Raw genomic sequence first — 25,744 nt, 5'->3', positions numbered from 1 at the left:
GTTCCCCAAACTACAACAGTTGAACCAATAAGTTACACTGACACAACGCCATATCAACAAGAAATAACAGAAGCAGTGACCTCTACATATTCAACAAAATTAGTAGGATACACAATTTCATCAACCACAGATGTAGCAGCATCAACTCCCAAAAATCTGACAGAAGGAACCTCAGTAACATTGTATGTATCTACGGCACCACAATTGACAGTATCTAAAGAATCCACATCTCAAGCTTTAAAGACCACAACTGGTGCCGTTTTGAATACAAATGTAACCACAACTTTTAATCCTAACAATACAGATTTAAAAACCACAATAAAAACATCAGATGTAGAACATTCCACAATCACAGCCCCAGAGATCACAAGTTCAATGGCAACTTCTTCTCTTAGTAACATGAAAACTACAGAATTTGGGTCCTCTTCTAGAACGGCTATAACAACTGTACAATCCACAGTAGAGAGTCATAATACAACAACTGTGAGTCCTGTAACTGCAGAAGTAATAACTATAAATAAAACATCTTCTGTTGAAGGATCTTCAACTGCAATCATAGATACAACAAGCATAACAGGAAGTTCTGCTATTACAAAGACTGAAACAACAGAAATGGAAAAATTGCCTACATCAAAAGTAATGATATCTAAGTATTCCACTGTGAAAGTTCCTCAAACTACAACAGTTGAATCAATAAGTTACACTGACACAACGCCATATCAACAAGAAATAACAGAAGCTCTGACCTCTACTCAGATAACAAAATTGGAGAGATCTACAATTTCTTCTAGTGCCTCTACAGATGATGCAGAAACATCTTCCAAGCATATAACGCAAAGACCACCAATAACATTAGATATGTCTACCACACGAAATGTGACAGCATCTGTACAATCCACATCTCAAGCTCTGAAGTCAACTGGTGGCCTTATGTCTACATCTGGAACCACAGCTCTTAATCCTGAAACTGCAGACGTAAGAACCACAATGAAAACATCACGTGTAGGAAGTTCCACAGCTTCAGAGACAGCATCTTCCATTATAAACATGCAAACAACATTTGGCACCTCACCTACAATAAAGGCCGTGACAGCTGAACCATCCACATTTAAAATCCCTCCTACAACAACTGTGAATCTTCATGCCACAGGAGTGAAGACCACAATGAAAATATCTTCAGTAGAAGGATCCACAACTGCCAACGTAAGGACCACAAGCTTGAACAGAACTTCTTCCATTCCATCAATCTCAACCACCTTACTGGCCACAATCTCTACTACTCATTCTCTCACAACTGTTCTTGCCACAACTAGTCGACCCACCGCATCAACAAGCCCCGTAACCGCAACAGTGCCAGGCAAGTACTTTTGTATTTTTCTCGTTCCTTTTACTATCTATTTCTACTGTAGGCAATTTAAACTCAGAATTAGACTCAAACTCTTCTATGTCACCTTCAAAGCTCTCAACCTCACTGCTCCTCCATACATCTCCAGCCTCAATTCCTTACACACTCCCTTTCCCTGTTATTGCAAATGATTGCTACCTCCTTTCCTCCCTGATCACCGCTTCCCACTCTCACAGTCGGGATTTCTCCTGAGCTGCTCCTTACCACTGAAATTCTTACCTCCCTAGACTTCATCCAGCTTCATAGCCTTTAAGCGTGCCCATAAATCTCTTTTTACATTTTAATTTACTACAACTCCTTCCAAATCTGCAGTCACTGCCCTCTCCTCCCTTTGTGGTCACTCATATCCCCTATAGACTGCAAGATCACATGGGCAGGTCTCTACCCTTTATCGGCACTACCTCATTATCCTCACTGCACACTGTGATTATGAATCTATGTGAATGTAGATAGTGTCTGCATTCGTCTGTATGTATGTGTCCTGTTGTCAGTTTCAGATACTTGAATGGTGCTGCAGAACCCTTGTGACACTGTACATACAGTATAAAATATAACAATACTGTACTTACAATACAATACAATACTTTTTTTTAGTCATTGTAGTAAAATTTGACATTTCACACGGAGATATCAATTTTTTTAATTTTTTTTTTCCTGAGGCACCTGCAGGCTACTCAGCTGGTACGTCATTACTGGCCTAGAGCAAAAAGGGTTACTTACTATGTAGCTGTGCCAGTCTACCTTTTAGTGTTCATGCGTGAGATGGATTGCCAGATTTGGAAGTTAAGAGAAAAAAAATTAAAGTATTATAAAAACACACACACATTACAGTATATATAATATTTATTTGTATTCCAGTTTTAGCAGTAAACTTATAAACTTTATTTTTTACTTTTTATAAAAAAAAAAAATAATGTTACATACACTAACTGCGAAATTTTAATAAAAAATATTTATGCCAATAAAAACAACCAGAGTTATTAACGGTGGTAACCACATTACTGGATTTAGCGAAGTGAATCCAAAACTTTTCACTTGCAAACTGCGATATATCATACGATATATCTTACACAATGTGCAGTGTAGGCCCGATCCATCGTTCATCGCAACGTCCCATCTGTTGTTCTGCAGACAGGTGCTTGGTGAAGCTTCTATCCATGGGCCCTTTGGGTCCTACTCGTGGGGCGGGTAGCGGTTCTGCCGACTACTCCTGTATTGCATGGTTCTGGTGCCTTGTCTGTGTGGGCAGGACAGAGAGCTGGTGGGTGTGGAGAGCTGATGCGATGGTTGTCAGTCACAGGGAGGTAGGTGCTAATGTATCACATGGCAGCCTACCACCCAAAAGTCCTTAGATGGGTTTGGCTCCATCTTAATGTGGGAATGGTCTTGGGTGAACTTTGCTTGTTCTATCTTGCCCCACTCGTACTATTTTAAATGTTGGGAGATACGCCATATATTTTGTAATAAAGGACGCAGAATAAGTTGCGGCATGGTCAGCGTCTGTAACATCTGACTGAAATAACGTAACCTTTAATCTTTGTATGTTTTTCAGTAAACCAATGTCTCAATGGAGGCACCTATGACGGTATTAAATGCTTGTGTCTGGACAACTTCTATGGGCCTCATTGTGAGGACGTTATAGACAGAATCACACCTAACTGTGAGTAAATGCCCCAATGTCTCCTCTCACATACTGAATGTATTTCATGTCATCAGATACTGCATGCTGGGTTAGACACAGCAGCACCATCCCTGATACACAATATTTGCTTATATAACTCTGGGCCTGATTCAGAGGCGCTCGCAAAAAGCGACCGCTCGCTGTGAATCAGGGCAGTTGCTGGTTTTTTTAGGAGCATCCTCCTGGCCGTTCGCATAGCTATGGGTGACCACCCACAGCTATAGCGAGCGGCCATGATGATGGTCATGATGGTCAAGACACGGGACGATAGTCAACGGTAACGATATCGTTGATTGATCTCCCGGGTGTGCTAGATGATTGATCATCCAGCACCCCACCAACGATGGCCAATGGATCAAGAACCGCGGGTCCCTATAGTTACCTGGTCAATATCGACCAAGTTGGCCTGCATGCACGGTCGATGGACAATATCTTTATCATCCATAAGTGCCCGCACATCGCAGGTTGTTGGTGGGTTGGAGGATGCACGATATGAATGAACACAATACGATTGATATCGTTATCATTCATATTGTGCATTTTAATCGTACCGTGTGTACGCACCATTACGGTACGTATCCAACTGCCTGTCCGATCGGGAATACGCAGTCCTTACCATGACTGTTTGTCCTCAATGTGAGACTGTCCTGCCGAGTAGGGACAGTTGGGAGGAATGAACTATACTGTCAGAATAACAATGACAGCTGCCCTAGTACACATCAGGCACAATAAATGTGCAGTAATTTACAGTATACATTTGTTTTCCCGATAGTTGTAGAGACTAAACTGGACGTCAGCCTGGTGATCACTAACAGAGAATTTACAGAAGAACTGCGCAATCCATTGAGTGAGGAGTATAAAGAGTTTGAGGAGGAGTTTCAACAAGAGGTAAGTTTCTGGCTGTTATTACAGATGTGTCCTCATGCACCCAGCAGCTATAAGCCATACGGCACGAGACAGCCGGTGTGACTCTCAGGGCGGTGCAGCAAACAGTCTTTTCTTTCAATTCTGCATCTTACTTGCGTCGCAGACACAGCGAAACAGCACCCACAGTGTACTAGGAATTAGCTTCAAACAAGTACAGTAACTTGGCGTAGTTGAAACACAATGCACTGCGCAGTAACTTGGCGTGAGAAAAAGCCGCCGTCGCTGCTCCATGCCGCACTTCCTACACAGATTCAGACTCAGTCGCACACAGACGTACAAATATCGCACATCAAGTTGATCAGCGTAAACCAGCAAAGTAGTTTTATTTACGCGAATAAGACGCACATTTTGAGCAAGATAGATGCCCGGCACAGCCAAGTCGCTGAAGACCTGCCGCACTGAGAGGAGCATTTTGGCGCGACTGAAACCCCAGAGCAATAGGACACATCTGTACTTTATTTTACTATTTTGGCTCTAGCATTAGGTCATAAAATGTTGTCACCACTATGAGTGAAAAGTGATAAGGTGCCAGCCAATCAGCTCCTAACTGTCATCTCACAGGCTGGGAGCTGATTGGCTGGCACCTTATCACTTTTCACTCTGTCTCCTAACACTGCTTAGTAACTAGACCCCTATATCTTTTACCCAGATGGGAAAAATCTATGCAGAGATCCCAGGTTACAAGCATTTGATCATCCGCTCTCTAAGGTAAGTTCCTATAACCACTATAGCTTATTTATTGGCTGATTGTGTATTGATTCCTTCAACTTATAGTACTTACTGTACGTCATTAACAGCTATATTATATGAAATTGTGGCTATGGCCCGTATTCAATTTGAGGCGAAATGTCCGAGCTCAGACTTTTCGACATCATCGCCGTTTTTTCTGGGATAAGGTATCGGGCGCGTGCCCACTTTATCCCAGTATTCAATTAGGATCCGGCGAAGACGGGACCTGGCCGACAGGTAACTATGGAAAAGTCCAGGGAACTTTCGGGAAATCATCCTGGGACCCCCCTAAAGATGTCCTGACATGGGGGATCACTATGGGTACCCCCGATTTGGGCTGCTGAAGGTAGTCGGGGGTTTTAATAGCTACGGCAGGTGCAGAAATGCGGCTTTAAAAGAACGGGTGAAGAATAGCACGTTTTGGGAAAAAATTATTTATCCCATCAAATTTGGGGTACATGAAAATGGGTGCAAGCACATTTTTAAGTCCTTTAAGTCATTTTTTTAAAATTATTCAAAAATGCACAAACCGCATCCACCCGCATTCTAGAAAACACCTGCCACATACATGGGAACACCCCCTAATTATTTTTTTTGCCCCCAAAATTAAAGTACATTGTTTGGGGTGTCCTGAGGATTTAATAAACATTTGACACAGAATACTTTTAGGGGACACTCCCAGGGCTGCAGGCTATTTTTTTAAGCCTGCACCCCTAAACCCCAATTCTGCACTTTTTTTTGCCATGTATTACATGGAGAAAAGTTATACCCATTTTTTAACAAAGACTTTTCGCACCGGCGAAAAAAGTCTTTGAAATTGAATATGGGGATAATTGAAACAGGCGAAAATTACATCATCGGCAATAACGGACTTTTCGCCTCTAATTGAATATGGCCCTATCTATTCGAATTACTTCATTTTATTTCTACTACTGCGGTAAAAAGGCTAATTTGGGTTTTTAAAGGGGGAACTTAATTTACTTTGTATTTGTTTGTAATTACATTTTGAATTAAAAAAATGCAACCTCAGCAGTTATTAATAAGTGTTATCATTCTTCTCTCCTGTGTATATGACGCTTCATGACATTATTATATTGTGTACAAATAGGGTAATGTTACTTTAGCCTTTATTTCTAACACTGTCTACCACTACTACTGCTACTGTATACTGTTTACTACAAACACTCATACTATTCAGTCACATAACTGAAGGTGTAAATTGGGCATCACTGCATAGGCATCAGCAGTCTTCATGTGCTACCAAGTGCTTGAAAACAGCTGTAAGAAAGCTTCTCGTGTTATCCATAGTGCTTCTAAGATAAATGAAACAGTTCTGTAAAATATATAGATTTCTGAGCCATCCAAATCAAAATATAGGCCCTGCGTAGAGGTGAGAGAAGTTGCAGCAGAACAGCGCGTTTCGCAGAGTATCTCCTGATAATATCTCAGTAAAATAAACAAAAGTTATGAGAAATGGGCAGAGTGCTGGGCAGGTTTCCATTGTAATACAGTAAGTAGACCATGAGTGTAAGGACAACATGCTGTTGTGAATACCCACACTCTGCACTAATATATCAGTAAAGCCGAGGCCCTTCCCGTGGGTTGTTGGAAGTGGGGTGTTGTTGGAAGTGGGGTAATTAACAAGATTGGTAGCCCCTGGGGTGGCAAAAGTGCTGTCCAATGTTCCTTGGATAATGGGCAGGGGTCAGTAGTTGCCACAAGAAGAAAAAAAAAAAACACACAGCAAATAATTTATATATCAATAAATTACTCAGGTATCCTGAGGCAGTTACCAAAGACAATGATTTATAAGAACAGTATTTTGTCATATATTAGTGGTTTACAGTACAGTATATATTGTATTGCTGATAGATGTAATGATTAATACAGGGAAATATATTACATTTACAATGGTCTGTACTCAATACAAATGTTTACACTAATATGTGTAATGGTTGAGAAGAGTGCCATTGTACTGGCCGTGTGGTCAGTGGAGATTATTTATTGTGGACAGAATTGGAGAAGTGCAGTGCCAAATCCTCTTTTGGGGGATCACATGATTATGCTAGTGCAATTGCGCCTTACTCTGCACAGACTGGCGGCATTTGTAGGGGTGCAAATGTTGGGTGAAGTGAGGACAGTCAATTTCAAGTATGGATTAGGTGCACTCATGTACTAAGGTTTGTGGGACTCTACAAAACGATATTTAATTTTGCAGAACGAGATTAATAAAATAACATCAATGATCCCATAGCACAGTGCCATCTTGGAAGTGATGGACATCAAATGTTACAGATTTTCCACCTTCCGGTTGCACTTCTGTGGGTAGCAAATTTAAAGATGCCCTGCGACCAGTGAACCATGCACTTTTACTTTCCAATCTGTTCTGCTGACTTGCTAACGTAGGCACGCTTTAGTTTGTTGTGGTTACTCCACAGACCAGATAGTAGGTGTTAGGTGTCTTTCATTTTGCATATCTTGTTTGCCTTGTACATAACCTCCAGTGATTGTGCATGACCTCCAGAGATTGTACATGATCTCCAGAGAAATTGTACATGACCTCCAGTGATTGTGCATGAACTCCAGTGATTGTGCATGACCTCCAGTGATTGTACATACATTTCAATGATTGTACATGACCTCCAGAGATTGTACATAACCTCCAGGTATTGTACATGACCTTCAGTGATTGATTGTGCATGAACTCCAGGGATTGTACATGACCTCCTTTGATTGTGCATGAACTCCAGTGATTGTGCATGAACTTAAGGGATTGTACGTGACCTCCAGTGATTTTGCATGACCTCCAGTGATTGTGCATGACCTACAGTGATTGTGCATGACCTCCAGTGATTGTGCATGAACTCCAGGGATTGTACATGACCTCCTTTGATTGTGCATGAACTCCAGTGATTGTGCATGAATTTAAGGGATTGTGCGTGACCTCCAGTGATTGTGCATGACCTCCAGTGATTGTGCATGACCTACAGTGATTGCGCATGAACTCCAGTGATTGTACTTGAACTCCAGTGATTGTGCACGACCACCAGGAATTGTACATGACCGCCAGTGATTGTGCATATCCTCCCGGGATTATACATGACCTCCAGCGATTTGTATGACCTCCAAAATTACACACGACCTCCAGGGATTATACTTGACCTCCAGTGATTTGTATGACCTCCAAAATTACACATGACCTCCAGTGATTGTACATGTCACTAGGTTTTTCTCACAGCCTGTGACTCTTTTCACTTTGTTTTCATATCTTTTTACTTTGTCTTTCACCAGGAACCTCTCTTCATACCTAACTCACCTTCTATCTCTCTCCGATCTCTCCCTCAGGCCCAGAGTGAACAGGCGGATCCAGATGCGTCAGCAGAGAGGGTGTGTTGTTGGGGCTCGCTCCATTCATGAGATCATTTGCTAGACACACTTTGCTTTAGTTTGTTCCTCCACTTTATGCCCTTCAGAAGAGGCTAACTGATGTGATCAGCCAAAAGTGTTACCTTTTTAAAGGCACCTCGTTCGAGAAGTATTTACAAATAATGGGGATGATACAGAGATGAATGCAAGCTGGATTTCGATTGTATATTGCATATTTTTGGACAGTGCATGCAAGTTTGGGCAGTGCAGTCATACATATTTCACCCATATCTCCAGTTCAGAAAGGTTGTGTCAGCGAAATTGAAGGCTATGTGGACATAAAGTACATAAACTTTATGTCTGTTTTCAAATGGATCTTTTCCATCAGGGTAGGGCTGGTGCAAGTATGCATTGATAAGGATGATACCATGTAACCAAGGGGGTCATTCAGACCCAGTCGTTAGCGCTGATGCGCTCGGACCGGGTCGATGGCCCCCCACAGAGCATGCGCACGAAGGCGCCGTCGTGCGCATGCGTGAGACCCGCTACGACCGACAGCGCTGGTCGTAGCGGGTCTCGATCCAAAGGGGGCGAGCTGTCAATGTTGATTGACAGCTCGCCCCGTTTGGAAGGCGGGCCGGGGGGTGGCAGCCCAAACGGAGGCGTTCCCATGGGAACACCTACCGTTTGGGGGAGGCCCCACTGACATCACTAGTGATGTCAGTGGAGAGCTTCCGGCTCAGACAGAGCCAGAAGCTCTCCGGGGCTTACGACAAGGGAGACCCTACCTTAGGGTCTCGTTGTAAGCCCCGATGGTCGCGATGGTCTATGACCATCGTGACCATCACCGGAGCGGTCATTAGAGCTGTGGGTGTTAACCCACAGCCTAACGACCGCAACAGAGGCGGGCGGTCAGGATGCAAGCGGCCGCCCAGTTTCTGAGCGACCGCTTGCATCCTGCGACCGCCTCTGAATGAGGCCCCAAGTGTTTTCCGCTTTGCCCTATGCACAACAGCCATGTTTCCCTTTAGAAGTTCTCTATTCTGAGATATCATATAAAGTAAATGTGACAGCCTCTTTCTGTGAACCAGCCAGATGGGAACCATTAACTTACATATAATGACTGTCAGCATCTTTGCAGAGCACTACATAATCGATGTTTGTTTCTGATAGGAACATCAGTGTCATTGTGGAACATGATGTGATTGTGGAGATAGAATACATAGAAGGAGTAAATATCACTCAGAAGTATGAGGAGAAAGTCCAGGATGTGAGGACAAAATTGCTTGCGCTCAAGGAAAACCACTGCACACAACTATATGGTAAGGACACAGTGGCGATAACTGCAAACCCGTTGAAGATTCACCCAGACAATATTCGCAGCCAATGAAATTCCTACCCAGATTCAACCGAACCCTACCCAGATCCAATCAAATAATGGTCAGATCCAACCAAAGCCTTCTGAGATCCAACCAAAGCCTTCTGAGATCCAACCAAACCCTACCCAGATCCAACCAAATTACACCCAAATCCAACCAAATAATGGCAGTGTTTATGTTGACCATTATGTGACTGTAAAAATAAAAGGTGTAAATATTACTCAGAAGTATGAGAAGATAGTCCAGGATGTGAGGATAAAAATTGTTTGAGCTCATGGAATACCACAGCTCAAAACAATATGGTAAGGACACAGGCGATAACTGCATACCAGCAACAGATTCACCGAGACAACATCCACATCTAATGAAAATCCTACCCAGATCCAACCAAATCCTACCCAGATTAAACCAAATAATGCTCTGGTCCATCCAAACCCTACCCAGATCTAACAAAATCCTAACCAAATCCAACCAAATAATGCCCAGATCCAACCAAAGCCTACCCAGATCCAACCAAATCCTACCCAGATCCAACCAAATCCTACCCAGATCCAACCAAATCCTACCCATATCTAACCAAATAATGCTCAGATCCAACCAAAGCCTACTGAGATCCAACCAAATTACATCCAGATAAAATAATGCTCTGATACCCAAAGACCTCCCATGACAGGTTGCACCCCATTCGGCTGTGCCTTCTTCCTCCATCCCCCAGCATTTAGCAAATGTGTAGAACTCATTGATTTCCTGCTGCTCACCGAGCCACTGGCTGTGATGTTGTGGTCTGTGGCCTCTTACATCACATGCCGATTTTGCGCCGAGAATGCCATGGGATCAGCAATCTGGGGAGCATGATCTTATGACAAAAGTGATAAGAGAAGAATTCAGTTCCCTTCTGAGCGCTATTACACTGATCTCTGCAAGTGCACACATCAGCTGCAGCATTTGGCCTATGGACACTGTGGGGGTGGGTGGATGTTACAGCGGGGTCCGTTTGCTATATGAAAATCTATGGAAACAATAGCAATGGGATAACGGTACATGAGTTTGGTAGACACGTCCCCAGAGTGGTCCTAGACACCCCCACAAGGTGTATTTTTTATATTCACTAGAATAGCTAAAATAAGTTATTAAATAGGTTAACTTTATTTAACTTAAATAATGAAAAAAAAACAATTTTTTATTACATTTCTGTCAAAAATATTTGCCATTTAAATGGTAAAGGTGGAGATGTATCAAGCCTTCCCCTGTCATACTCCTGAGATTTGATATAAAAATTATTATAAAAATACAAAGAAGATATGTATAACTTATAAACATCTTCTTTGTTTATTGTAATCATTTTTATAGTTAACACTCACCAGCTTTGTGGAGCTCCCTGGGACTGCAGGGAGAAGAGAGATGAGGCAGCAACAGCTCAGCCTCGCTTCTGTATAGTCAGACACTGCTTGCAAAGTGGGGGGAGGGGCCACAACACGGGCAGTAAGCTGCACAGAAAGAGAACTATTAGAAGCATGCCTCTGAGTATGGTGAGCGTGCCTTGAGAACTGATGAACACTTTGGATGTGTCATGTGACTAGGAAGTGCACTGCAGTGTTTAGAGATCAGAGCTCAGCCAGAAGCAGCAAGAGAAGACACAGTGATGCAGGTACAGTAGGAGAATCAATCACTGAAGCTTAGTGTAGTGAGGGTGAGTAGGGAGTGAGACAGGCTCCCAGCACTCAGACCCATCTCCATGTGTGCCTCCCCAGCCATTAACCTCACCGCACGTCACTGCTGCTTATGTGCCCTCCCGCAGAGAGCTCTGGGAAAACAGACTGCAGTCATACATAGTGGGTCCAAAAGAAGTTTTCAAGGAAGATTATGTGATCTGAATGTGCAGGGAATTATTCAATATAGGCACAATATTTTGTTAGGGCTAAATACATGGATGAATAGAGGCACAAGGAAGAGGATAAAAATAGGCCTTAAGCCTGGGTACTCTACACCTTAGGCCTGGCTGACCATATAGCTGCATCACACCCCACAGTGAGGGTAGTGGGTCCTTGTGGGCTTAAAAGCTACAAAAAAAAGGGCAGTTTTGTCCCTGCTTATTACGGTATAACTGTGTGCGCTGACTATGGGAGTGTAATTGACATGAAATTATCCTGTTTTATTCTAGGAGCCAATGAAAAGTCAAAGTTTAACTCAATGATCGGCGTCCATCTTTTAAATACAGATACATACGGTAATTATTTGTGATCATGCCTGTTATCTCTTACATTAGTACTGTATAAACATATATTTATACATGCTGTGACATACGCACACTGGAGTCAGCTATTGTCTGAGACTAAGCAATTATCATGATGCCAATGTATTCACTATGGACCTCATTCAGAGTCGGTCGTTGCAGCCGCACAGTCGTTCTGGAAAAGGGGCCGGATATGCAAATGATGCACTCGCATTTGTTGCGTCCCTAAGGTCGGATCGTTAGCTGGCCGACCAAGGGGAGGAAGCGGTCGGATCACAAAAAAACGCCCCCATCTCGTACGCATTACACGTCATCTCCGGCCATATAAGGATTAATCGCGACCATCGGGAACCATCGGAACTGGTCGTAGAGCTTAAGGTTGACCATACCCTCTCTTAAGCACTATGATCAAGTCAGTGTAAAACCTCCCATGTCACATGTGCCATGACACTACTTTGTAATTTATGCACTCCCATAAAACGCCGTTCGCATAATTAGGCACGCCTGCGTTCAGATCTCCACTCCCCCGTTTTCAAGCACCTTCCCCTGTTACCACCCACAAACGCCTCAATCTGTCACTCAAACTACCGACCTGGCTGTGTTCTAGGAGAGAGAAATTTCTGATCGTAGCGGCTAGTTTGCGCACGCGCATTGCGAACTTTCCGCATGCGCAGTTTAGCGAACATCGGTGGCGTATGTCCGTGCAGCCGCAACGACCGACTCTGAATGAGGTCCTATGTTCCAGCGACCTCACCACCTGCCTGGCTATGTTACCAAAACACGGCGGCCGTTTACACGGGGCCTCAGTTACGAAGCGCAAAACAGTTGAGGCAGCAGTACACAAAAAACTCCTTGCTGTTATTGTGCACCTAGTTTGGTCCTTGGGTACGCAGAACAAGACAGTGGTGCTAGAGTGAGGGCTCTCCTTGATAAATACAAAACAGGCACTCCTAGATTTGCATTCACTTTCCAGAGGGGAAAATCTCGGGGACGTTGTGACCCACCTGAGAAATTGAATCAAGCAACGGTTCCCCATAGCACTAGACGGGGAAAGTGATGACTGCCGTTGCTTGTGGTTCTGCAGGAGAAACCATTTGTTTGGCCAAGGATAACCACTTAATAAATTGGTGTAAAACCTCACTCTGGAGAAAGCTAAAATTTTCTCCAGAAAATTGTCTATTTTCTGGTTGACAAGTAGACCTCATACAAATGTGTCCACATACACTTAGGGGTAAATTTACTGAGATTCAAGACGGTCCCGATTTTCAAAGTAATTTATCTCCCTGGAACTCGCCAAAATTTAATCCCTTTTTTATTCCAAATTTACCAACAGGCGATTTGAGGCTAAACGAGTTTGCTGATGGTGAAGCAGAGCGAGATATCTCTCCCGAGTAACTCGTTTTGCAGGAGATTACTCACCCGAGCTTGCAGTGTTTTCCCTCTGCAAATCTCTCCCGAGCTAGCAGCCTGCACATGTCACATGTGTGTTAAGACTTGTAAAAAAGGGTTAAATGTTATTAAAAAAAATTACGTGAGGTCCTTTCCCAAAAGACTAACCAGATCCGGACTTGCCAGCCTGTCCTGGTTCTTAATTTACAAGGGAAAAAATGTGTAGGGTTCCACTGTCAATTTAAAAGCCAGCAGCAGGGACAGAGTTGGTTTTAAATATATGTAGAAAAAAAATGGCGTGAGGTTAGCCGTATATTTAAAACCAGTCATGGACCCTTTCTAGCGGGGGGCTGATACCACAGCCAGGGGTGCCCTTTCTCCGGGCCCCCCAGCCGCAGCATCAGTCCTGAATGCTAGTCAGCCCAGGCCAGGGATCCCTGGAGAGTTGAGTACCCCTCCAATAAAGGGGTACCCCTCTCCAGGGTACCCCTGGCCTAGGCTGATATCCCGGGGCTATCCCCGCCACCCCTGGGCGGTGGGTGGTGGGTTGATAGTGTAGGTGTAGTGTAAAATTAGAATTAACAACTTTACAGTGGAACTACAGGTCCAGCAAGCCTCCCTCGCATGCTGGTACTTGGAGAACCACAAGTACCAGCATGTTGGGCATTAAGGGCCCACTGATATGTGTAGTTCACCTATGAAAAAATGTTTAAAAAACACAACACACACTGTGAGAATAAAGTGTTATTACATACATACATAGTTCTCCAAGTACCAACATGCGGGGGAGGCTTGCTGGAACCTGTTGTCCCACATTTATTTCCCTGTCATTTTAAAAATCAGGACTGGCTTGCTAATCTTTTTGGGGGGGGAACCTCACATAATTTTTTATATTAAATTGACCCTATTTTAACCATTTACAGAAATAAAATACAGAAATCACAATGATTTGTGTATGTTTCTGACCATCTCGCAGCTCAGGGGGTTGAGAGTTTGAAAATTGATTTTGACAGAGAGTTTGTTCCTATCTCACCCAGGCTTGTCATCCCGATTCTTGGTAAATTTGAGAAATTTATGTTTTAGGTGAAAAGTACTTCTGATTTGGCCCGATGGTGATAAGATTCGAGATTGCTATCTCCCCCGAGGTTTACGAGTGAGATGAGAGAAATCTCTCTCTAACTCACCCCACTTTGCCTTTAGTAAATTTGCAAGCAGGAAAAAAATGAATAAATCACCCGAGATGGTCATCTCGACCTATCTCGAATCTTAGTAAATTTACCCCTTATCCTCAAACCATGCCAGCGGTTGCCAATAGTAACGTGCCTCGTTTAGTGCTCCACGACATTGTGACTCAGCCATGTCAAAGCAGTAATCCTAAGTACCTAGTACACTATAAGGACACAATGCCAATATTTAGGCAGACTGAGTGATTGTTAGCCATTGCGCATGTGATTACATTGCGATAACGCTCGCACAGTGGATTTACTTGTGAAGTGAGTGATGGGTAAGTCAGCATTTGGGGGAGGTAACGGAGGGGGGTGGTTAGAAAAACGCAGGCGTGTCGAGCCACCACTGCGTTCTTGCTGGCAGCAGGAGAGCCCCCTGCGTGTCAGGAGACCTGCATTGTCTGCGGGACCGTAGACTTACTCAGAAGGCTGATGGCCACCGGATCTGCGTTTCCATGTTTCCGATGTTTCCGGTTTTCTGCGTGAGTGGCGGAGGTGAGCTGCTTTCGGTGGGTGTATCCAAACACTGGCTCATTAGCATATTTTCGCAAATTGTGAATCCATGAGGGATTGCATTTGCGATGGTGTTTGCAAAACCCAGAGGGTGGGCCAGCTAAAATTGCTAGGTTAGTCAAAAAAAAGTCTGGCAGCAAAGGGCCGATTAATGGCAAAACCAGCGCAGGGAGGGCCCATAATTAGCGCAGATGGGGGAGATGAAGTTATGCAGTGTACTAGTACTGCAGTGTTTCGGAGTGTACGCCTTAGGATGCATGCTAAAGTCAAAACAGGTATGTATGTAGATTAGGGAGGCCAATCCCAAGATCAGTGGTGACTAGGGAGGGAGCCAGGCAATGGTCACTGCTTCCTGGCTCCCCGATCCCCCGGCTGTGTGCACTGGGTGGGTGAGCGGGCAGATGCAGGGCTGCGCAGTGAAGACCTCTGTCCTGTGCCGGCTGGAGTGCTCACCCACCCACCCCACCGTAAAGCCCCTCTGTAAAGCCCCGCCGCCACCCGGTAAGTCACTGTGGGGGCATTTTTTTCAAAACTAAACCAATCCCGTATAACCCGGGATTGAGCTTTTTTTTCAATCCCAAATCCCGGGATTGGCCTCCCTAATGTAGATATATTCGCTTTAATTTATGAGGATAAATAGGACTTTGAGGCAGGGAAAGCTATAAGGGGTATAGGTGAGGAAACATATTATTTTGGCTTGGTGGGATGCACACTCTTGTGGCCTCATACAGTACCTGAAAAATCATCCGGGGAAATATTTGAATGTTATGAAATATATGCACCTCATTCACTCTATATTCCAAAAATCCCATGGTAGCATGTGGAGGTGCTGCGATGAGCGATTCCAGAAAAAAATTGATGGCGTGCATACAAAGATGAAGAAGTATTGTTAAAGATAAAGCAGCCCAAGAGGGGGGGGGGGGGTCCAAGATTTGCAGGTGGGGCTTAAGCTGTTTCCCTCCGGAGCTAGTAGCTTGTAAGACACTGCTAAGGAAATTTACTTTTCATACAATAGTGGGCAATGTGCAAGTAGATCCCTTTGTAGGTTTCGTCACTCCTCCGTCACTCAGGAAGAGATTGCGCTAGGCTTAAAGTGGGACCCTATGGGAACAAATCGCGGTCTGGGACAGGTTCTCTAAGTAAGGCTGTTTCGCCAATGAAGTTGAATGCTATGTTAAACTGGCTCTCTTGGTACCCTGACAAAGGGGATGCACAATTTCTTGTTCCAGGGTTTAGGGAGGGATTTCGGTTGCCAGTTGTAAGAGGCGTTTGTTCCCATAATCCCAGGAATTTCCAATCAGCTTTGGAGTTGCCAGATAGTGTTATGGAGAAAGTTCAGAAGGAAGTTGATTTGGGTAGAAGGTCCAGCCCCATCCCCTCCCCACCCATACCGGGATTTGGTTATCTATTTAGACATTGAGGGCCTGATTCAGCAAGGAACGCAGTTGCTTATACGCACGCAATCGGCCAATTGTTGCATTCAGCACATGCGAATACATCGCACTGCGCGTGCGCGAACTAGCTATTGCGATCGAGACTGTGATCACAGTGACTAGGCAGGCACATTGCAGAGTGATTGACAGGAAGTGGCGTTGAGGGTAATGATGGGGGGTGGTCGGGCGAACACAGGGGCGTGCATAAATTAGCCACTGTGATGCCATACGCAGCCTGAGTACTCATAGCGTGCGTGGTTATTAGTAATTGTCAGCGCTTGTGCAAGTGTGCATGAGGCTGCAATGGTACTTGATTTTACCGATGGTTTTGCAGTCTTGCTAAACATTACAGATGTGTGGTAAGTAAAGTGGGCGCTCTCGTGTAGTGCTGCGAGGGAATAGCGATCGCAATGGATTAGCATACTATCGCAGTTGAACTGCGTGCATAATCGCTAATGGCTGAGTTGGGATGTGACCTGGAGGTGCAGGATTATTTCTTGACTGAGGGCCTGATTCAGAGCCGCTCGTAAGCGGCCGCTCGTTCGCTCCGAGCGATGTTCACACATCTGCGCATGCGTATGGGTCGCAATGCGCATGCGCCAACCAGTCAGTGCGGTCGGAAAACGTGTGTTTGCACAATTGCGAGTGCCTGCTAATTTGAGTGACAGGATGAGGCATTTGTGGGTGGTAACAGGGGAAGGTGCTTGAAAACGGGGAGTGGAGATCCGAACGCAGGTGTGCCAAACGGTCAAAACGGGCGTTTTAAGGGTGTGCATGATTAACAAAGCAGTGTCATCGACCACGTCACTTGGTTGTTTCTTAGCCTGAACTGTTCGTATGATTGCGGTAGGAAAATCCAACCACAAGCACTGCGAGCAGTTCAGATGCCTTTCGATGTACTCGATTAATCTAATAAATAGCGGAGATGACGTATGATGCGAGCGGCCAGGGGGCGTCTTTACAAAATAGCGAGCGCATGTTTCATTCGCTCGCTCAGACATAGAGGCGTCAACAGACCGCAAAGAGTGAGCGCTCAATTTAAATAGCCGGCCCCTTTTTCTGAACGAGCGAGCACAAATAGTGTCCGGCTCTGAATCAGGCCCTGAGTTCTATGGGGTCTGTTTTTGGGGTAACCCACCAGCTTCCAATAGTAGCTTGCATTTGTTTTCTGATGCAGCCAGGTCTAAGGGTTTATACCTCGGTGCATATACACTTACCAATCGCCCACCCGATGTGTAGGGCCTGACGTCACCACCAGGTCCCTGCAGAATGTAATGGGCGATTGGCAGGTCGCCCGTACACACCAGCAGATGCGCCGATATTTCTGTAAATATTTTAGTTTATCATCAGGTAGTTTTATACTATTGGAAATCATCTATTATTGATGCGATTTACCTTGTATGTTGTTTTATGCATGTTTTTTCATTACATGTTTTATTGCTGGTACTGTGCATGAAATCCAGGTCAATTGATGAATTTTGGCTGTCATGTTACTCTTATGTTGCTTTGCTGTGCTGCTTTTGCCCCCTACTCCTGCCCCAACCACCACACAGGACACAATGCATGGGCCGTCCATTCCGCAGCTGAAATATTGCATTGCTGGGAGTACGGACCTCTGCCAAACACTGCGGTGCTGCAAATTACTTTCTTTGCTCTGCCGTATTGAGATTAACGTTATTGCTGCAAAATATTTTTACGTCATGACTTTTTCTTCCTACAGGATTGTGTGTAGATGAACATGAAAACGCCACCATCAATGGTCAGCCTTTGCCAACTGATGAAGGTACCAACTTTTTATTTACCATGAAATGAGCTAAAGGATTTGTGAGTTATCATAGCAGCAACTCTACACTACATACAAATATCACATTGTTGCACATACTGTACTGCACAACAACTACTCTCACATATTTCATATAAATAATTAGGCTCAGTCGTTACGAGGTGTAGTCAGCACCCCGGTGCACAAAATGCCGTCAGGAGTCAGAATCCCGATGGTGAGTATTAGGGTTAGGGTTAGGCTGCAGGAGGGAAGGGGAGGGTTAGGCTGTGGGAGGGGAGGTTAGAGTTAGGCACTATGGGAAGGGTTAGGCTGCGGGAGGGGAGGGTTAGACTGTGGAAGGGGAGGGTTAAGCACTATGGGGAGGGTTAGGGCTAGGCTGCAGGAGGAGAGGGTTAGGGTTAGGCACTATTGGGAGGGTTAGGGCTAGGCTGCAGGAGGAGAGGGTTAGGGTTAGGCACTATTGGGAGGGTTAGGGCTAGGCTGCAGGAGGGGAGGGTTAGGCACTAAGGGGAGGGGAGGGTTAGGTCTAGGCTCCAGGAGGGGAGGGTTAGGCTGCAGGAGGGGAGGGTTAGGCTGCAGGATGGGAACGGTTAGGCTGCAGGAGGGGAGGGTTAGGACTAAGCTGCAGGAGGGGAGGGTTAGGCACTATGGGGAGGGTTAGGGCTAGGCTGCAGCAGGGGAGGGTTAGGCTGTGGGAGGGGAGGTTAGAGTTAGGCACTAGGGTGAGGGTTAGGCTGTGGGAGAGGAGGGTTAAGCACTATGGGGAGGGTTAGGACTAGGCTGCAGGAGGGGAGGGTTAGGCTGCAGGAGGGGACGGTTAGGCTGCAGGAGGGGAGGGTTAGGCACTATGGGGAGGGTTAGGGCTTGGCTGCAGGAGGGGAGGGTTATGCTGTGGAATGGGAGGGTTAGGACTAAGCTGCAGGAGAGGAGGGTTAGGCACTATGGAAAGGGTTAGGCTGTGGGAGGGGAGGGTTAGGCTCTATGGGAGGGTTAGGCTGCGGGAGGGGAGGGTTTGTCTGTGGGATGGGAGGGTTAGGACTAAGCTGCAGGAGGGGAGGGTTAGGCACTATGGGAGTGTTAGGCTGCGGGAGGGGAGGGTAAAGCACTATGGGGAGGGTTAGGGCTAGGCTGCAGGAGGAGAGGGTTAGGGTTAGGCACTATTGGGAGGGTTAGGGCTAGGCTGCAGGAGGAGAAGGTTAGGGTTAGGCACTATTGGGAGGGTTAGGGATAGGCTGCAGGAGGAGAAGGTTAGGGTTAGGCACTATGGGGAGGGTTAGGGCTAGGCTGCAGGAGGAGAGGGTTAGGGTTAGGCACTATTGGGAGGGTTAGGGCTAGGCTGCAGGATGGGAGGGTTAGGCACTAAGGGGAGGGAGGGTTAGGACTACGCTGCAGGAGGGGAGGGTTAGGCTGTGGGAGGGGAGGGAGGGTTAGGCACTATGGGGAGGGTTAGGACTAGGCTGCAGGAGGGGAGGGTTAGGGTTAGACTGCGTGGGGGGGAGGGTTATATTTAGGCTGCAGGAAAGGTGGGTTAGCGGTACGGTTATGGGAAGAGTTAGATTACTTACCTGCATGTGTTTGGATTCCAGCCCCAGTATGCTGATCGCTGGCATTGTGTGAGCCGGGATCATGTACCCAGTCCTTTATTACAACATGCAAATATGATGGTTGAATTCTGTATACTGTATATCGGTGTCAGTGTGGTTTGGATACAATGGCAGCTAACTTTGAACCTTTATAACAATACACCTCAAAGCAAAATGAGTTGCTGTGAACAAATGTTGGGATCTGTATTTCCACAACATCTGGACAGCGACAGTTTGTTTCATTTTGCTGTATCGGATCATAGAAAATCAGAAATTCAGGAGAACATTCATGAAAACATGGTAAGGATGCAGTGCATGTTATCATGCAGTTATTTAGCTATGTGTTACATGAGCAGAGTGTGAGAATGGGGCTTGCAGGGTCCCGGGGAAACCAGTACTTGCAACCTGGAGGGGGTGTGGTCATTATGTGGAGGGGGTGTGGTCATTATGTGGAGGGGGTGTGGTCATTATGTGGAGGGGGTGTGGTCACCATGTGGTGGGGGTGGGGGCCAGCACACACAGTGCAAGACTGGTGCTGAAGAACTGTGCCTAATAAGTGATGTTAGACATGAATTGCAGGCAGCTACAGACACAGGCGCTCATGCTGTGTGGGACAGAAATGCAACTGGCTAACTACTGTACAATGGCTCCTTTTTTGAACTCTGCATGTGCTAGAAAATTTCTCCAACACATTCGGTTCCTGTGCCGAATGAGGTGCATTTTTGTAGGGGATATGTAAAGTCTCCTTTACTGGCCAAAGTACAGTAAAGGTGTGTTCTCACAAAATGACCACAATAAAGATGTACAGTATACTGAATGCACCTGTCAGGAGGTATATCTCTTGCAGCTGCTCGACCCTTGGTACAAGACAAAAACTGTCGATTGTCACAGTACTGGCTCAGTCTATGGTCCCAAAGAACGTCCGTGAGGAGTGAAACCCTGGAGCCACAGTTCCTTACTACGGGATCGCAGACAAACGCAGCAATGCGTTTATTTTTTGCTACCACTCTGTTACCTCCCCTCACTCGCTACCAGCCCGTCACTAACACTGCAAGTAAAAAAAGCGACTACGGTAAGGTGCTTTGACTCAGGCGCAGTGCGACTTAGACGCATGCGCAGTTCACCGATAATCGCTCAACTGCGAAAACAATGGAATAGCGCACATCTTTGAATCGGGCACATTATCATTAGTTCACTTTAAAATAAAGCATATTCCCGTTCAGGGGTTTGTTTATTTATAACAGCAATAAGGAATGATTTCCCGTTGGCATTAATAAAGGCAAGCCGCAGGGCGGGTGCTTAGGATGCACCCGGTAGCCAGCTCCCTACTTCTCTGGTGTTACTGCGGCTCTTGCTGTGTGACGTCATGTGACATGACATTACAGGCGGACACACTGCTTACTTGTGTGGGACAGTTGTACAAAATCAGGACTGCCCAATTAGAACCAGGACAGGTTACAGAGTGAACTGCTCCATCCTTACCTGTATTTACTGCTTTCACCACCTGCTGCCTCCGATGTTATCAGCTCTGTAGCTGATAGTCCAGATCCTGGAATGTTAAGAGGTGGTTTGGAAAAGAGATGGACACTATTCACCTCCTTAGAAAGCCCCCCCCCCCCCAGCTTCAAACATTAAATGAATATCCCCCACATTGAATACAGTGATGCCCTTCCCTACATGTAGACTAGGGGTTCCCAACCACGGTCCTCAAGGCACACTAACAGTCCAGGTTTTAAGGATAGCCAAACTTGAGCACAGGTGACTTAAATAGTATTTCAGTTATTTTGATTTAACATCTATGCTCAACCATGGATATCACTAAAACCAGGACCGCTAGTGCGCCTTGAGGACCGAGGCTGGGAAACACTGATGTAGGCCTTCTCTCGTATAGTAAATTTGTCAATGACAGTGCCCTTGTCTGCTTTCTGCACTGCGATGTTTGTCTGTGAAGATATTTTTATATTTTTCACCCCAATATTCCTGCTTTCATATGACCTCTTTTTGTCATCTAAAAGAAATTGCTCCTTGGACTTAAGGCCCCCATACATCAGAGATTGATTGCAGCAATTGTGCAATTTGCAATCGATTGTGTATAAAAGTCTTTCCCTCTTTCAATCGATTGTGGCAAGTCGATTGAAAAAGGGAAAGATTTTTTTACACAATCGATTGCAAATTGCACGATTGCTGCAATCAATCTCTGATGTATGGGGGCCTTTAAGCTGCATACACACGTAAAGATTTTCTGTCCAACCAGCCAACGACTTGATTGGTTGGAATGAAAATCTGGTAACGTATGAGAGTAACTGATGATCAGCAATTTGCTCCTAAATGCCAGAAAACAGATGAAAATGGTCGTTCAGACAAGTTTGTTAAATGTTTGATCTAAACAATTTGTTCAAACAACAGTTTTTGTCCATTTTCTGGCGTTTAGGAGCAAATTGCTGATTGTCATTTGCTTTCATTCCTTACCAGATTTTCATTCCAACCAATCAACTAGTTGGATGGTTGGACAGGAAATCTTTAGGTGTGTATGCAGCTTAAGGAGAGCACCAGAATAAGCTGTTAATAATCTGACACATCTCTGCATGTGTGGGTTATAATTTCTTCCTCTAATTAAAAAAAAAAAAAAGCTTTGATTAATCTCTTTACGACCTTCTATGAAAAAAGTCCATTATGCAATGCCTCTAAAAACATTACTGTATTTGTACAGTATTTGGAAGTATCTATGCCAGTTACCAATAAGGGAAGTTAGTATAATATGCGTCAGTCTGTGTAACACTTTGCACACAATAATTAGGATTATCATCTTTTCTTTCAGAAATATGCATGATGACTGTTCCAAATGGTTTTGAGAAATACTTCAGCCCTTATATGATAAATGGACGCCTGAGCTGTGTGTCTCACTGTAATGAGCTGTCTCCTAAATACCTGAACTGCTACAGTGGCAGCTGCCAGATACAGAACAAGACTGGTCCTCTGTGCTTGTAAGTATTGTTATAACTGTTAAGGGCGTAGGTGCAGCTGCCTCAGGAGCCCAGCTCTTCAGCCTGGGTTCCGGACTATAGATAGACAGTAAAAAGGTCGGCAATGTCTAAATAGACACCAGATGTTAGACAGTCAATAGGTCAACTGGGACAAAAGGTCAACACACTAAAGGTCAACAGGTACAAATGGTCGACAGGGTCAAAAGGTCAACATGAAAATGGTCGACACATGATTTTTTTTTTTTTTTTTAGCCCTAATCATCACCCTAACCCACCGCTAACCATGATTCTAAATTATCTTATGCTCGCACTCTCTGCCTGTTTAGTTGACATACAAGGATACAGTGATTGGTGATTAGCATGTAGTGAGTACTAGCGTTGCCCAGGTACAAATCTTTAAATTATTAACCGGGACCCTAACCCCCCCTAAAACCTGGCCACGATCCAACTGGACCACCTCACGTTGGTTTCATCCCAAGCTAAGGTCTATACTTCAATATGTAATGTGAATTAAGAACAGCTAGATTGTGTGACACATGACAGATTCAGTGACATGATGTGTGTAGGGGAATGGAGGCTGCAGGAAGCCACAGAGTGAGAGTTATATAGTGGAAGGAGGGGAGTCGCGCCCTGTGCAGGATGGTAACTCGTCGACCCTTACACGTTGAAAATGGGGGTGTGGCCTAAGTACCATATGCATACACCACGCCCCCTAAATTACGTTATTTGGGGGGGCATGCCCGTATGGCAGGCCTTGTGTTAATGTCAGGCTGGGGGAGATATATAGTGGAAGGGGCAGGGTCCCCCAGCAGCACAGAGTATATCAGGAGATGAGTGATGTTATTGAGGACAGGGCTGCATGTGACAGGGGCAGTAACATGATATGAGCTGTGAATGGAGACAACCGGGAAGTCACAGACTGAGATTTAGTTAGTGGAAGATGCAGTGTCTCCCATCAGATCCTCAGATACCAATGTAAGAAGATGCTTAATGTAGATACTATACCTTTATAATGAGGGCTGACTGTGTAACAACTTTATTTGTTTATCTCTCCATAGATGCAAAGACACAGACATCTACCTCTACACGAATGCTCAATGTCAAGGGAAGGTGCTAAAGGCCGGTGTGTATGGTGGCGTGGGAGCGGCCATTGCTGTTCTTCTCATTATCATACTCACAATGACGTTTGTTTTATACAGAAAGAAACACAAATACACATGGTAAGGTCTCAGCGTGTTTAGTAATAACACTTGTTATATATTCTGTGAATTGTGAACCTGAATAAATTATTTCTGCCATGTTTGTGTTACGGTTTTATGCTAGTATTGTAGGATATGGTATTTTCTTTTATGTATTGTGTAATAATAGTGTTGTAAAAGTGTCTAATAATTGTTGTCTTGACTATATCATTACTTCCTCCCACAGGAATCTCCATTCTGATGATCAATCTGAGATCTGGTCAACTAAGGAAGACAAATGGTCCTCACCAGGTGAACTCACACCCCAGGAGAATGACTCTCTAGGTCAGAGAGATAATTACACAATACTGTAGATTATAGGACATACAGAAGTTAGGATGATACAGGGGAAGGGACAGGCTCATAGCTCTCTTCTGTCTGTGTCACTGTGTCACCCTGCAGGGGGAGGGACAGGCTCAGAACTCCCTTCTGCCTATGTCACCCTGCGGGGGGAGGGACAGGCTCATAGCTCCCTTCTGTCTGTGTCACTGTGTCACCCTGCGGGGGGAGGGACAGACTCATAGCTCCCTTCTGTCTGTGTCACTGTGTCACCCTTCAGCGGGAGGGATAGACTCATAGCTCCCTTCTGTCTGTGTCACTGTGTCACCCTGCAGGGGGAGGGACAGGCTCATAGCTCCCTTCTGTCTGTGTCACTGTGTCACCCTGCAGGGGGAGGGACAGGCTCATAACTCCCTTCTGTCTGTGTCACCCTACAGGGGGAGGGACAGTCTCATAGCTCCCTTCTGTCTGTGTCACTGTGTCACCCTGCAGGGGGAGGGACAGGCTCATAGCTCCCTTCTGTCCCTGCGGGGGGAGGGACAGTCTCATAGATCCCTCCTGTCTGTGTCACTTTGACACCCTGCAGGGGGAGGGGCATGCTAATAGCTTTATGTGTCACTGTGACACCCTGCAGGAGGAGGGACAGGCTTATAGCCCCTATTTCTCAATGTCACTGTATGAGGGCAGGGTAGTACAAACACATTTATTTCACCATAATAATACTGTGTCTCTTTAATAGATACATTCATGTACAGCAATCAAAGCTTTCAACCTACACTGGAGAAAGTTAATACATCAGTCCAGGTATTATAGCTGCTTCTTTTTTCCCTTGTTTAACTTTTACCAAATTTAAGTGTATTTTTCTGAGCATGTTCAATTTCACTTGTCCATCCAGCCACTGTCACTTTCTACCTGACCCAATTTATACGTTTCCTTTTCTTTTCTAGGTAAGATTTCAACATCCAGAGATCATTAAACATTAATGGCTTCCACCAACCATCCATCTAAACTGAGGACTAAAGGACACAGAGCAATGCACAGCGATGTGGGACAGGATTGACCAGTAATGGGGACAGTGACACAATCACCCAGCTAGTACAGTATTGGGAGATCGACATCTTCAGCTGTGGAGGAAACAGACATGTTCTGCTACAGTACCTGGGAAGATTAAGACATCATAAGGAAAAAGGGGTGAATGATACATCCTTAATTAAGTGGCATCCCTGTTTCTGAGGGAGCAATGAACCAATCTCTACTATAACTGACTGTGATCATTTAGAGATAAACTAATTCAGCTGTAGTTTGTACGGTACCACTGCAATTGGAATCTCATAGTGAACTCAAGAGTAAACTTCACAGTAGGAATAAAAAAAAAATCTAGAAGAAAGAGCAGAGGACTTGTTTCCCCATCGTAATGACTCCTGTTTCTCTATCGTACTGTACATCAGGTGCTGCCACCTGTGTGCCCATCCTACTGTACACCACATACTGCCACCTGTTTCCCCATTGTACTGTACACCACATACTGCCACCTGTGTCCCCATCATACTGTATACCATGTCCTACCTCCTGTTTCCCCATCATACTGTACACCAC

The 25,744-nt window shown here is 45.0% G+C and overlaps 1 pseudogene across 1 annotated transcript; it reads left to right on the top strand.

Moving 5' to 3' along the window:
- The first annotated feature begins 9,264 nt into the window (after nt 1–9,264).
- Nucleotides 9,265–25,266, top strand: LOC148507478 (mucin-12-like; annotated as a pseudogene). Its single transcript, XR_015869721.1, has 8 exons — nt 9,265–9,430; nt 11,652–11,714; nt 18,002–18,064; nt 22,466–22,631; nt 23,690–23,851; nt 24,057–24,121; nt 24,888–24,952; nt 25,096–25,266. The product of XR_015869721.1 is annotated as a mucin-12-like (transcript).
- Nucleotides 25,267–25,744: the final 478 nt, after the last annotated feature.

Source organism: Taudactylus pleione, unplaced genomic scaffold (assembly GCF_031769625.1).
Source record: "Taudactylus pleione unplaced genomic scaffold, aTauple2 ptg000393l, whole genome shotgun sequence".
Lineage (NCBI taxonomy): Eukaryota > Metazoa > Chordata > Amphibia > Anura > Myobatrachidae > Taudactylus > Taudactylus pleione.
This window is presented reverse-complemented; position numbering and strand designations above follow the sequence as displayed.